Raw genomic sequence first — 14,674 nt, 5'->3', positions numbered from 1 at the left:
CTCCCCCCGCCGAGAAACGAGAAGCGCGACCCCCCCGCCTCTCCCCCGCAACACTCCCATCCATTCTACTCGGCGGGGACGGGGCGAGTTCCACATTTTACTTTGGGAAAGTCCGGGACGTCAGGACCGCGAAACCCCCGGACTGTCCCTGCACAGGACGCGTGGTGCCTGCCGGACGATGTGACACGAGGCCGCGGGGGAGTTTCCCTTCGCGTCCCGGCACGGGCCGAGGGGCCGTCAAGCAGGCTGGAGCAGGGAATCCCCTCCTAATAGAGATCACGACAAAGTACTTGCAAACAAAATCAGATGAAATACAAACAGCTGATTTACACTGTGTTTGTGCGTGACATCGAAGTGAATGTGTTTGTCTCTGTATCTTGTCATGCGCAGTTCACAGACGTTCAATTCACGTACATTTCTGATTATTATCAGCAGAGAGTTTCTGTTCATTGGTTTGTGTCAGTCTCAGGACGGTTGTGCTGGTTTAACAATGATATCACCCGCCACTGATGTTAGACGTGCCCTTCAGTCAAACTCGTGCGTGTCCGGGTTTAAGGCGCTACATTCCCAGCGTCTGAAATCATTGGCTATCGAGCAGACCGCCGTGCAATCAATGTCCTCGCGTAGGCTTTGGTTACCCCATCGTGATGTAAACTCGTTAGTTTGAAGGGATGTCACGCGCTTTATTACAGAACTCCTCGTCTGGAGACGAGAGAACACTTGACAAGTCGTGTTCAACACCCGAACTGGTCAATGCCATTATTTGGGATCGCGATTTGATTCTGGAATGTATGTTTAGATGGTTTGATGATTTACTCCATCTGGGTCTTGTTTGTACAGTTTGGTTTTCTCCATTCGACTCAATGGAACACCAACGCATCAGTGACATATAATTTGCATTAATCGCACGTAACTTATTCTCGCACGCAAAATGCATCAGTATGTATTGTGAGGATGACAATCGATTTCAAATGGTGATGCGATGCTTCGTTAGATGCATGCGAGAGTATAGTTGATGGTGATCAGTTTTATTTTGTTTTACCAGATGATGCATTCTGGTCAATTGAGACAATTACAGAATAGGCAGACTTCTCTGCCATTGTGAGGCTATTATGAGCCGTATGACGACTGCGTTAAGCCCACCAAGGCACGCATCAGAATAATTCGCCTGCTGTCGGCATGCCTGACTCACTCCGATGTGCCGAGAGGGCTACCTCCTCCTGTTCCACGGGGACAATCAGAATCATCGTCAGACCACGGCCACCCAGAGGGGGTTTGTGGAGGTGATCCAGTGTCCACGAATCTAAAACTCATCGTCCGCAGTGCCCCCGTTTGCAACAAGTTAATGTGTGCCGCATTCATTTACTTTGATTTGCGATTGGACCACTCGAAAGGGAGCTGGGTGGGTGGAGGCCATACGTGACTGGAAAATGAAGTGACGATGCTTATAGCAGCAGCATGTGATCATTATACCCGGAGGCTGCTTTAATTAACATTCACGTGCACTCGGTGGAAGCCACCTAAGAGACAACACGGGCGCGCTCCGTGTGCTGTCGACAAGGAAAACAGAGCACTTATAACACACCGAGCTGTGCGTGGATATCCTAATGTCGAGGGCACATTCAGCGAGAAGGCTGCATATGTATGCAAATTCTCGCGTGGTCGCAGGAAGGATGAATATTGGGCATCTTGTAATTTGACTCTCAATGTAACGTCGATGCTGTTGTGTGCTCAGCCTTCTGACTGAGCTGCGTGTGGACTCTGGGAAAACATCCAGCCACGTGACTTTTGTCTCAACGAAACCGAACACCCGTCAGCGTGTCGCCACGAAGCGATGGACAGGTTAAGATTGCCGTCTGCTTGCGAACACGGGGGTCCTTGTCCACACCAATTAAACACTCGATTTCCATCCACGTCACCGACCTTTTCATTCCCCCACCCGAAGGGGCACCCCCTCCATCACAACGGGCACGGCTGCGTGTTGGGCAGCTCGTCAAGGCGACGTGGGGAGCAAGCCCGCCTGCTGCGTGGCGCCCAGTGACGCGGTTCACCAGGGGACGAAAGTTGACAACCACATGACGTCACGGCGAAAGCCCAGGTCTGCTGATCATGGACCGATACTGAACGCAAGTCTCTCTCCAGGGCCTTCCCCGCTCCCGGCCAGCGCCTGCTGGGGATGCCAGTCGAGTGGGTACTCTGCTTTTAACACCGAACAACCCCGCGATGAGACGAAAGTCTCAGACGCACGGGTCATCGTTGAAAAATAGAGAAGTGAAACACAGATCGTGGAGACGCATTCTTGGAATTCGACCGAGAAACAAAAAAAGGAACAAACGCATCAGATAGAAAATCGTGAAAATGTCCAGTGATTGAATTTACTAATGAATTTTGTGTTGGGTGAGCCAATGCATAGCATAGCCAATGTTGAATTCCCACGAAATGAAACTCATTTTGTCCACCTCATACGAGTGAATGGCTGAGTTGAGCCCTGGCCAGGCTTTGAATTCACGACCTTGCTAATTGTGTGCCATGCCCTATGAGCAGTGTGCTACCAAAACGGATTCCACACAAACATACACAGCACACGTCTCTTTGTTTGTACAAAGGAAGAACAATTATACGCAACGTGTTATTCTAGAGCTCAAAAAAAAGTTCCACTTTCGTCATGGGTCCCCAGAGGACATTTTTTACTGATGAGCAAGACACGACCACTGAGTGTTTGGGGCCCAACTACAAAGTCGAGATTGATTGATGTCATGTGACCGCACCCGCTGTGGGTTGCCGGCACAGGTACAGGCTTCCTGCCTTGATGTCACCCGACGGATGGAACTCGCACGGTGGAGTGGACCCGCGCTCCTGCTGGAAGCCGTAGCACGGCGCAGCGGGGTCGTCACGGCCTGGCTCGGTACCCTCGTCCGTCGCAAGGCCAGGGAGAATGTTGGCCCAGAGTCTGCTGCTCAATCACCTCCCCCCCCCCTCCACCACTGAGCGCATCAACTCCGCAAAAGCGGTTGGGAACTTCCATATTGATATGAACTCATATTGGTCCATATGAAAAAAAGTCGTTGTTGCCTCAGAAGATAATGCAAACGATTTAAATATATATGCATAATGCCTTTATTTAAGAAGTTATGTTTAATGATGAAGAAGGTAATAGTATAGAAACCTGAAGTCAGATTTATGAAGTGTTTGTTTTGCTCTCAATTTTCTCGTTTTTGTCAGGTTGACGGTCTGCGTTTGTTAACAAAAAAAGATCTGGATATTTTCGCCGTTTGTAATTCATCAAGAGAGCCTCCTCCATCCTGGGGACGCGTTCCGGCCATCACGGCACTGGCCGTGGTCGTCTTCGTTGGGCACCTCGCGGTGACGACTCAATCGTTCCACAGCCTCAGGACAGCAAGATCAGGACCTTCCAGCTTCCAGCTCCGCTATCGCAGGTTCCATCGGCGGCTACCACCACCACCGCCGCCACCGCCACACGCTCGACACTTTCGCAGACGTTGAACCAGTTCTGTATGCAAACCGAGAGCGAACTGTTTAACAAACTTACGACGCACGAATATTTTGTTCGCGTGATAAGTTAGGCTGTAAGAGTTGTGTATTTATAAACGCCCTTTTTTATTTTAAAGATATACTGATGTGGGTCAAGGTTAATGTACATGCGAGTTTTATCTTTACACAGTGTATCACGAGGAAGCGACACTTGTGAGTGTGGTGTAAAGAGCACGTTTTTGTTGTTGTAATCTTTCCACTTGAACGCAAACATGGTTTAATTCCTAAATTTCAGCATAGTTTATCAGATGTGTTCCACGGTCGAGTTCACCTCTTAAATCATAGATATGCATTACTCAAAACCAAAAAGGGGAAGTATCCATGGCTGGTGCAGCCAGTAAAAAAGTTCGATCGTGGGAGGAGCGATGGGGAAGTGTTCATCGCGCGCTGCGGTGTGAACACCGTCGCTAGTTCGATGCCACTCGTGGCGAGTCTCCAACCTAGAATCTCACCCAGATCCAGAACAACGCTGGCGAGCAGAGTGGAACAACGTGGACGTCCAGAATAAACACCTTCCCGTTCGAGACCCACACATCTCATCTCGCGGCTTTGACATTCCTCCTCGAAGACAACGGTGGCGGAAGCATTAACCGCATCAGAGCGTCAACAGGTTGATGCGCACAGCTGTTTCATGAATGGATTGTGGCCATTCAATCCAAACTGTGGACCATATCGTAAACACCCACGTCTGCGAGACTTCAATGGAGGAGGAAGAGGGAAATTACACAAACTCTCTCCTGTTGCCTTCTCGTGGCTGGTAGAATTCCACATTGGCATTTGGCTCCTGAACCACATGGCCAGTATACACAAGAATACAAGAATAGTGGCGAGCGATATCTGAAATTAGTTATGCCCCCCCCCCGACCCCCCAATAAACCTGCACCGATAAAATGGTGAAGTATGGTCAAACAACCACCATGCCCATCTACTCACCTATCTACTCACTCACCCGATCACTCACCCAGCCACTCTCCCACTCACCCACTCAACCCAGTGATTCACCCAGTGACTCGCTCGCTCACGCTAGCGGTGTGCGAAACGTGGAACTCGCTGCTGGTCGCGGTTTGTGATTCGTTTCCAGCTGCCAACGAGTTCTGTTGAAGTAGACTCGCGACAAATGTGCTATTCATCATAAAAGAAAGTGCTCTCGTTAGATCGCGGAAATATAATAGAATTGCGTTCTGGCAAATCGCCCGATGAAGCTGGTTGTTGTTGTTGTTGTAATCACCAGCGGAACGTCAAAGTACTCAAATTGTAAATGTTGTGGGTTTACTCTCCAACACACCGGTGTGCTGAAGTAGTAACTAATTGTCCCTTTTATCTACGTGACAAACCTTACCAATTGACTGCGTGCGGTGGTGGTGGGTTAACGTCACATTTCTATTTACGCAATCGAACCCAATAAAACGTGAGTTGACCTCTGCGAAATCTCGTGCGTTACATTTCCTTTTGATAACCTTTGCACTGCAAGAGTCGTGGCATATTTATTTATTTACGTATCGCATCCAGACACTCTGACTTGACGAAGTTCATTGCAAGTCGGCATTAGTTTGGCTCGTTCAGAGTTGGGAATTCACTTTTATCCTTCAAAATCATCCCCACGATCCTTAAGTCTAGAGAGTGGGGGTTACAGAACAAGTTCAAGATAACTCGTTATTTGTAAACAAAGTGCTCTGTGCAGTGATCACGCTCTCCTCTTATCAACCCGATGCAAAGTGAATGTAACGACCGACAACCCCGTAGCGGAGTGCTTGAAAGTGCAACCCCTGAGCATACACATGAATTCGTGCAACTTAATAGCCACGCGTTAGCTTGTGTCTGCACACTGTATCTTATTAAGAGCCCAACGCACGTGTACGCACTGCTTGTGCTGTCTTACACCGCGGTGTGGCTCTGCCTTTGTTCCCCAGCAACCAGGCGAGCACACACGGCCCTGCTGTACACAGGCACGCCTCTATAGACGAGCACTTCGAGACGAAACAACACTTCTATTCAAACCCTCCACACCGCCTCCCACCAAAAACTCCCACTGCCGCACCGGGAGGTCGCACTGGCGAACTCGCGCTCACCGTGAACACGGATACGGCATCATCTCACGTAGTAAGAAGAAAAACAACAAGAAGAAGAATATGAAGGGTGTTATGGAGAATCCCGGCTTAGCGTTCTAAGTTCCCTTCACGTTGTAGCCTTAGACCCGTCCGAATGATCCCCAGGCTCAAGCAGGAATGAATCATCGGCCACGGTTTCAAGAAGGGGAGTTTTAGTGAACTCCCGTGTCGGTATTTCCCAGCACACGCGTGAAGTTGCGAGCACCGCCAAAAGGCCTACGGCTACAGGGTGACCACGTCCCACGGCACTCTCAATATCATCACCATTTAGATCTCATCCCGGCGGAGTACTTTTGTCGTCGTCACGAGCGAGTCTAATGAATTGTATGTTGGCCCAAATATTCCCTCTGAGAGGGATTCTGCAGACAGAGCCCACGCTCGTGAAGGCTCTTCCGTCACAGTGGCTTGAGACATCTACTGCAGCGCTGTCCCTGTTGTGCTCCGCTTCTTGACCTGGGGTGCACCCTGCACCCCCAGGGTTGCGAGATGCCCTTTATGGGGGTGCGAAACATGGCCAGATTTTAAAAAAAAAGTAAATCATCGAAACACAAATTAACCACGGGCACGTAAGTACAACTACTTTTTTCATTAGACCCTATGGATTTATGAACATTGTAAACATTGTTTACGATTGAGAGCTAAAGGGACGCAAGTCTGCAGTGAAGGTTAAGAACCACTGTGCTACGGTATGTACAGCATTCGCTGCTTCAATACGTTCTCTAATGTTGTTGAATGTAACTTTAAGAAGATCAACGATGCATTGCTTGCCTAATAAGCATGCCACACGAGTCTCGTACCTGTGGAGTCACGCACTGATGGCGTTGACAGTGAATTCCAAACATTTTTAAGAAAAAAGAATCCCACAGAGGATTAGTAATTTGTTTACACATTTGTAGCAAACATATTGTGCGTGTATGTCTTTTGTTGTTACATCCAAAAATGTCCATCAGTCTGAGGACTATTTTACAGGAGGGTCCTACTTTGGGATGTTTGGCAGATTCTCTGAATGAGTGGTTGGTTTATCGGAGGAGACTGGAGTAGTCTGAGAAGACCCGCACACATCGCTCAAGTAACACACTCGAAAGCTCCATACAGATGGTTTCAGGAATCCATTGTTGTACTGCGACGTCCTGAACATATCCACTCAGTCTCCCGGTCCTAGTCCAACGAGAACTCAACCTTTGCCTGCGAATCCGACAATGCGCCTGGGTATATTCAGGGTGAATTGATCATTAGGCTCACAACGCAACAGCATACATCAGAGTCCGCTTTGTTCTGTGTGTCGTGCAACGTTCTGCACATACTTGTTGACGTCGCGTTGTGCCAGGGTAATATATTTACAAAACAAGCTAAAGAGGACAATGCTTTAAAAAAATAGAGACAGAAATGTACACACGGGACTACATTTTTGAAATTGTACACATTCAACTTTAATGTGTAAAAATGCACGCGTTATTCGAAATCTACAAAGCGTACAAAGGACAGCTTCTATGGCGTCAACCCTCGACTGCACAATGCTAACAGGAACATGTGTTTCGTTTCCAAAGATCTAAAACGACCAACTAATGGTTCAACAAAGTCTGTTCACAGCACTGCGTGACTGGAAATGGAATGGGGCGTCACTCAAATGAGCAGTTGATGGTAACGGGCAAGCCGGAGAATAAACACGAGAGTTGTGGCGTGAACGACTAAAGTGTAAAGTGGGGTGACGATTCACAATGACTGTAAACCACTTTAGTGGGCACCACCTCAACCCATTCGTGGAAACCGGAAGCAGGGTTAAGAATCTAATGCTGAAACCGAATAAAAAATGTTGCCAACGTGCTTCCTCCTCCCGTATCACCATTTGCAAATGTGATTTGCAACTTTGACCCTTAACCGTGTATTGATAGTTCCATTTGAATGTGCACTTTAACTGCGAGACCGTGTGTTGTCTTGGTGTGTTCTCGGACTGTACGTTGTTGTTGTTGCTGTTGTTGTTTTGCTCTCTTGCCCAAGCTGGCATTTAAACTTATGTAATGACGACTGGACACACTTGTCTTGAGATGGCACTTTATTGAAGACACGTTCACTTGACATCAGACGGAGACCCCCACTGCAACAGCCCCGAGTCTCCCGCGCATCTCCCCCTTTTATACCGACACGAGGCCACGCCCCCCTTCTCGATCATTCTCGCTGACTCTGGACGCTCGCTCCACCGTCCTCTTCCATCACCTGACCACGCTCCCTTCTCGAATATTCCCGTAGCCACCAGTCCCTTCGCACTCACAGCTGACTCCCCTGCTGTCATTACCTCCCGTGGCCACTAGTCCATTCGTACTGCAGGCTGACTCCCCTGTCATTACCTCCCGTGGCCACTAGTCCCCTCACACCGCATACAGACTCGATTGTCATTGGACTTAAATACTTTTTTTATTTGAGTAACTTTTTAACCTTTTCTCTATTTTACACTCCCATCGTTTTGTGTGTTGTTTGCTGTTGTTACTCGCTGACCCACCCCTACTGGTTATCTGTGAACAAAGAGCTTTGCAGCTCATCGGATTCCTCCTGCAGTCTCAACAAAGACTCCGATTCTGATTTGCAGCGACGATCTATGTTATCCGCTGTTGGATGAAGGCCTTGCCAAGCTGTCGCCATCATCGTCCCCCGCAGTCTCTTGATGCCATAAGCCACCTCGCTCCCGCGATGCGGCCTCCAACCCATCGCTCCATCTCCGTGAAGGACGCCTCTTGAAGTGCTCCCTCTCTTGTGCATAGCACAAGTAATGCCTTAAACCACAAGGCAGATACATGTATATTCAACAAATTAAATGTTTCATTTATTTTAGATGATTAAATGTCCAAGATAGGCAGTGTAACATCATCGTCAGATGAGCGCGTGGTGAAGGCTGATGGGTGCTGGTTGGCTGCAGGGCGCCGTGTCCTGCCAAACGGAGCAGAATTTGCGCGCAATCAGCGCTGCAGTCGGGGGTTTTGGGTTTATTTTTGTTATCTTTGGGGGAATACAACAATGAATTGGTTATTTATTTACTTTTGAGTAGCGTTACTTGACTCATTCCCAAATCCCAGCTTACTCGAGCCTGGCTTCGAAAGGTTCTTCTGCGCGGGTAAAAGACACGAAGCATTGGCAGTTGAGGCTCAAGCATAACACATTGTCTCACCACATTCAACATGAACATTTCTCTACAACCGCAGAGGCATAGGTGGCCACTCAAAATTCGCGTTCGTTATTTTCGCACGCCTCCTGGTTGTATTCGTTTCGCTGTTATACCGAAGACACTGCGAAATATGTTCAACACACACACGGAGTTATAGTATTGGCACAGACGCAGAGAAGTTGAGCTCCTGACCAACCTGTAAATATGAACAGATGATAATGACAGTCTGATTGCTTGGCTTTTTTTACACTAGAAGTAACACATTCTGGGTGTGATCAGAGAAAAGGGAAACTTCACTTTTTCATTCTAGATTGGAAGTTTTCGTGACTGCAGGGATCCATACTCTTTGGTTCTTTCGGTAAAGTCACGTAGGTAGAAAATAAAATAAATTAAATCACGACGTTTCGATTGCAACACAAGCAATCACCATTTTGAGCGGCACCCGAATGAGCATTGCATCTAAGGTGGAATTTGCCAACGAGGTTCAACTGTAAGTAGAGCACCCTAGATGTGACTGCAGTGTGGAGCTGTTGAGACTGGTCTGTACTAAGCCAAGGCAGAATAGAGCAGGAGCTTGCATAAGTGGTCTGGAGTTAAGAGACCTCACGGGAGACGATTGTGGGCAACGGTGACGATTACATCCTACATTTCAGTTCGTGCGATCACTTCACCATTGGTGATTGTGGGGAGATAATATTTGCGTGGCGATTAACGTTTGCTTCATATGATGTCACGGTGACATGGAAGCCAACACATATATATAGTGTGTCACTGGGAGACGCATGCAAAAGCGTTCTACGATACTGCTTTTGACTTGTATTTTGTGGCGTTGTTGTAAAGAAGGAAGTTAGTTCTCAATGTGGAAGGTCAAGTATTCGAGTATACTATCAGCGCTGGCGCAAAACAGGATAGTCTCGCTGTTGTTGTTGTTTTTATAGATAAGGAGAGTTGCGCAGTATACCCATCCTGTTGCGTTTGATATGGTGGATTATCAATGTTGCATGAGCACAATAAAAGTGGACGTGTGGATGTGTTTCTCGGGGCTGTCCAGCATTGTGGGCCGTGGGTGCATTTCGACTCTTCGAGAGCGGCGTTGTGATGACGAGGAGACATCGAGACCCCCCCCCCCCATATCATCGTGAACAAGAGGTGTTGCAGCATGCAGTACATCCAAATACAATTTTTCTTAGAATTTAGCGATTATACTGAGACCCAAACATCGCGACTTCCTGGCTTTGACTTTCGCCGCAGCCACCACTGGTGGTGGCACCATCAGCCGCCCGCGTGAGAACGCCAACGGCCCCATGCGGTGCCATCTCCGTCACAATCGGGCGGTTAGGGGCACAAAGAGCCGGGGGTGCGACTGTGGCCATGCAACCCAAAGCGTGCACGACAGCTCAGCATCGGCAACGCGACGGACACCCCGTCCCTGTCCCTGCACGTGGCGTGGAGAGTGCCTTGTGGACACGCCATCCCCACGAGGCTGTGTGGACCCCCCCCTCCCCACTGCTCTGTTTCCTCCTCCCTCCCATCCACGCTCTGGGTGGTTGAGTGCCAAGTTTTCAGCATTCAATGTCAGTCTCGTTCGACTTAGTTAACAGATGAACTATCAGTGTGCTCATTTCACCCAAGGCAAATCTGCGTGAAATTCCATTGATCATTGCCCATTCCTTGCGGTTAGCATTGTGTCTTTCCTGCAAGCTCTGTTTTGTGTCTGTCATGCGATATGCTAAATTGTGTTCTGTAATTATTTGAACCCTCTCATGGCCCACCGCAACACGCAAGTAAAATGCAGTCTCGTTGCCAAGATCCAGTGCAAAGATAAACCCCGCAATGTGTTGGTCTTCTAACACTGATGCCTCACGGCGTATGCCACATTTTCACAATCGCTGTGAGGTGTGCTGTCTCGGTGTTTGTAATCTGATTCCTCTTGTCCACTGGCACATCTGAGCAGCGCTGCAACGATGCAGGGCCAGGCCGCTGCAGGCTCAGGAGGAGCCAGGTCGTTTTTTCCACTGCACAACCCAAGCCGTGCTGCTGACAAACCGAGCAATGACAGTGATTAGAGTTGACGAGTGTAGATCGTGAAGTGATGCACACACTCTCACATTTATACTCAAACACACTCACACAACAACAACAGCCGCCATTCGCCACTACGTGGCTGCGACGTCATCACGGCACTTGAGCCAGGCTACGTGCACCAGCTGTGCCTCCTACTGTGCCAGCTTGCTGTATTTTAGCCGCCCAGTGCTCCACTCATTGTTGTGAGCTGGTTGTTCTGAGCGTCGCTCCTCTGCCCTCCGTTGTACACAGAACACAAAAGACACTCACATACACACTTCTTCAGCATGTTAAAGCGTCTATATTTTAAGGTACATTAAGTGTCAATAATTCCTGACACTGTCAGTGGTTGTGGAAATTTGGCATGCAATACATTCAGTGTCAGGAATTTACACTGAATGCCCCAAATGGCTATGACACTTGGGTGTGTGTGCGCTCATGTTGAAGTGCAAGGGGGTTCCCCTTAAACTACCAGAGAGAGTTGAAAGCTTTCCAAAACAAAACTTGGGGATTTTTGAGATAACCCGACGTTGGTAAACTTTCAAACAAAAAAACCAACTTCATTCAACAATGGAACCGCGCCTGGCTGACATTACACTCAGTCACATGGCACGCTTTTGTTATTGCCTTGCTTGTTTAACAACTGGATACGTTAATTTCTCCTCCGACTCGTTACACACTATTTTGTTGAGTTGACTCAGATGCGCTTACAACACACGGCTTGGCCCCGAGCCAGATTCAGGCGTCTAATGAGGCCAGGCGTTTCAGGGGGTTTGTTCCCGCACTTCGTGGCAAAGAGCCGGTGGAAAAAAACCTACCCCTCACACGAGGACCGTGCGCTGGCTCGGATTGTGGCAGTGAAAGAGGGGTATGGGCTCATTGACTTTGCCCGTGTACTCATTCATGCCAGCTCGACTGAGCCAACCCAACACCGGCTGGGCTCGGCGAGCCGAGTGTTAGGGAACTCGTACGGTGCGAAAGAAGTTCAACATACATACAACAACAACGCGGTTTGCGTACGGAGCCACGCGCTGTCACCGGCCTCGGCAAGGGTCGTGATCTCATGGGGTGAAATAACTCTGTTACATTTTCCAGCCATGTTATTAAAATACATGTCAAGAACATTGCAAAGGTAACAGACTTTAACTTAGAACAGCCGAACTCTATCGACGCCTGTCAAATGTGGTGAAAACAAGTTGTAGAAAAATATAGCTCCCTAACTTTCACCCTCGGTGTGGTGGGTGTGTAGGGAGGGCCTGCACCCGCAGAGCCCCGTGGCTTCTGGGTGGCTCGGCTTGGCACGCCTTGGCTGGCAGTCGTCATGGGGACGGAGCACAAATCACCTTCAGCTGCCTCCTCGCGACTTATCCTGATATCCGTGCTCATTGCCCTTTCGAGTTTGACAGTCTCATTTCCCCGGGTCACCAAGAGCCAATTCAACGCACCCTGCTCTACCCATCAAACTCGCAATGTGACTATTGCTCGAATTTCTGCTGGTTAGATTTGTTCGTTGACACCGAATCCTTGATGTGTTTATCATACTGTATGAATATATCTGAACGGCTGTCAAAAAGTTTTCAATGTAGGATGTTGAATATAATAATTTTCATGAACTAACAGTCTTAAATACAGTTCCTCTTGTAATGGTTTTGGAATTACATAAAAAAAATACCCTATCATGCCATGAGGTTACAAAATAAAATACGAAGACAATTTATATCCTTCATATCTGTCCCTACAATTATATATTTATACATCTCATTAATAACAATGCATTCTTGGAGTGCATAATTTCAGCAGCGATGGTTTAACGCAAGCAACCTGGACCGGTTTTGGCAGTGTCACATCAGAAAGGTATTTTTTTTGTTTAATGCCAAGAGCAAACTTCGAGAAGTGCCCTTTAAAAAAAACCTGCTATTATGAAATATTCTAAGTTTGTGGTAAAATATATACTGTGAGTAAACCTGGACATTCCCACCCCGAAAGCCAACGGGCTCCCCCTTCACCACTAGAAAGCGTTGTCAGCTTTCCAGATGTTCTGACTTCAAGCTTTTATAGCTAACAGCACGTTGTCAAACCTTCATTCTTCTTTTTTTCTTTCAAGAACATAACCGTGTGTGGTTGATAATACACTCAGCCATACGGCATGTTTTTGTTATTGCCTTGCTCGTTCCACATCTGGAAAAGGTTAAAAATAAACATTATATTACATCCGTGTATTGTAAGCAGAGGAGACTTTCATATAAGTAACTAAACCTCACTTTATTGAGCAGAGTGGATTGGCATTGATGTGGTTAATAGTTACATGTATCCATGGTGGTGTTAAAACCACCCAAACCGAGCAGTTAACACCTACATTTTAAAAAGGTTACTAGATTACACCCGAGATAGCCCCAGGTGCCATGGGTTGACTGACTGAGATGACTGGCAGATGAACCAGCTATGCCCCCCTGCTGTGCCAACTTGTCATGTTATCGCCGCACGGCGCTCCGCTCGTTGTTGTGAGCGTCGCTCCTCTGTCCTCCGTTGTTGTTGGAGGACGGCTGCCGACCTTGACACCGCTGGTTTCAATGATCGGCAAGTCAACTCAGATCCACATCCTCATGTACCATTTCAGTCCATCTCTCTCCATCTCTTCACCGGCGCGTTTAACAGAAGCTGCTTGGCCATGCGGTGGCTGGGCATGCGGGGCTACGTGACCCAGCCAACACAGCCCCACTTTGCCAGAGGAGCTCACCGATGGGACTGTGTCCAGATCTTAAAAGAATCTATGAGCTCCTCGAACAATCCAGTCTGATACGGAGACAAAAGCCAAATATAATTAATATAACCTTAGCAGGCTGTCGGGGCAAGTGCCGTTCGCGAGCAAAGCCTTCATAGGTGCTCGCTAAGAGCACTTGATCTAAAAGTTTGTTAAAGGCTATTTGGGGGATCTTTGTCTTTGTAGCGTGGTTGTCATGAATGATGAGAGCCAGGTGAAGGAGAGAGAGCCAGGGGGAGGAGCGATTATGAGTTGTCGTGGCGTGTCCACATGGCACTCCGGGTAACAGTCAACAGACCCAGGCACGGCGCAACACGATGTTGGTTGCCTTGTAGGTGTTCACGTGCAATGGTTTATTCATTTAAACATTTACTATAATTTTGTTGGACTTGTGTGTTTAAAAGGGTGCTATATAAAATGAAACACTAAATTAAATTAATAAAGGCACATCTCAAGTTTATTTTTGGAATAATTCTATAAAAATGCAGAAATATGTTGATAAAAGTGCTGATGAAGGCGGTTTGTTTTCACTCTCTTTCATCACGCAGCCATGCCCTCTGCCACACGTGAACAGAGCACAGCATTTAATGTTTCCGCTGTTACTTGGGCACTAAAAGTATACGGTTACACAAAGCAACAAACGTCACTGGTCTACAAATAAATATGTAAAGCCCGAGGTAACCTGAGTTCAACACCTTTGCCGCTGCTAGGTTTGACATTGGGCACTTGGGTGCTGTGCGTGGAGTGGGCTGTGCGGTGTAACTACTTCAGAGCCGTAGAGTTAGCATATGCCTCAGCTGTTGTCGATATCGAGTTATTCAGACGATATTACGTTAATGTTTAATTCACTGCCGAACGTACCGTGCTGAGTATAAACACCACTTAATTTTCAGTGTTTTGTGTCATGGGGTGCTGTTATCTCCTTTATTATAAACAGAACTTCACTTAAACTTGGCCCTTGTGCCAAATATATTATCGTAAAATGTGTTTGTCCACAATCCACCTGTTGGCATGAAACTTGGCAGGAACACA

This window comes from Lampetra planeri, chromosome 12 (genome assembly GCF_965212315.1).
Source record: "Lampetra planeri chromosome 12, kcLamPlan1.2.h2, whole genome shotgun sequence".
In the NCBI taxonomy this organism is placed as follows: Eukaryota; Metazoa; Chordata; class Hyperoartia; order Petromyzontiformes; family Petromyzontidae; genus Lampetra; species Lampetra planeri.
The sequence above is the reverse complement of the archived record's forward strand: the minus strand, read 5'-3'. Positions refer to the sequence as shown.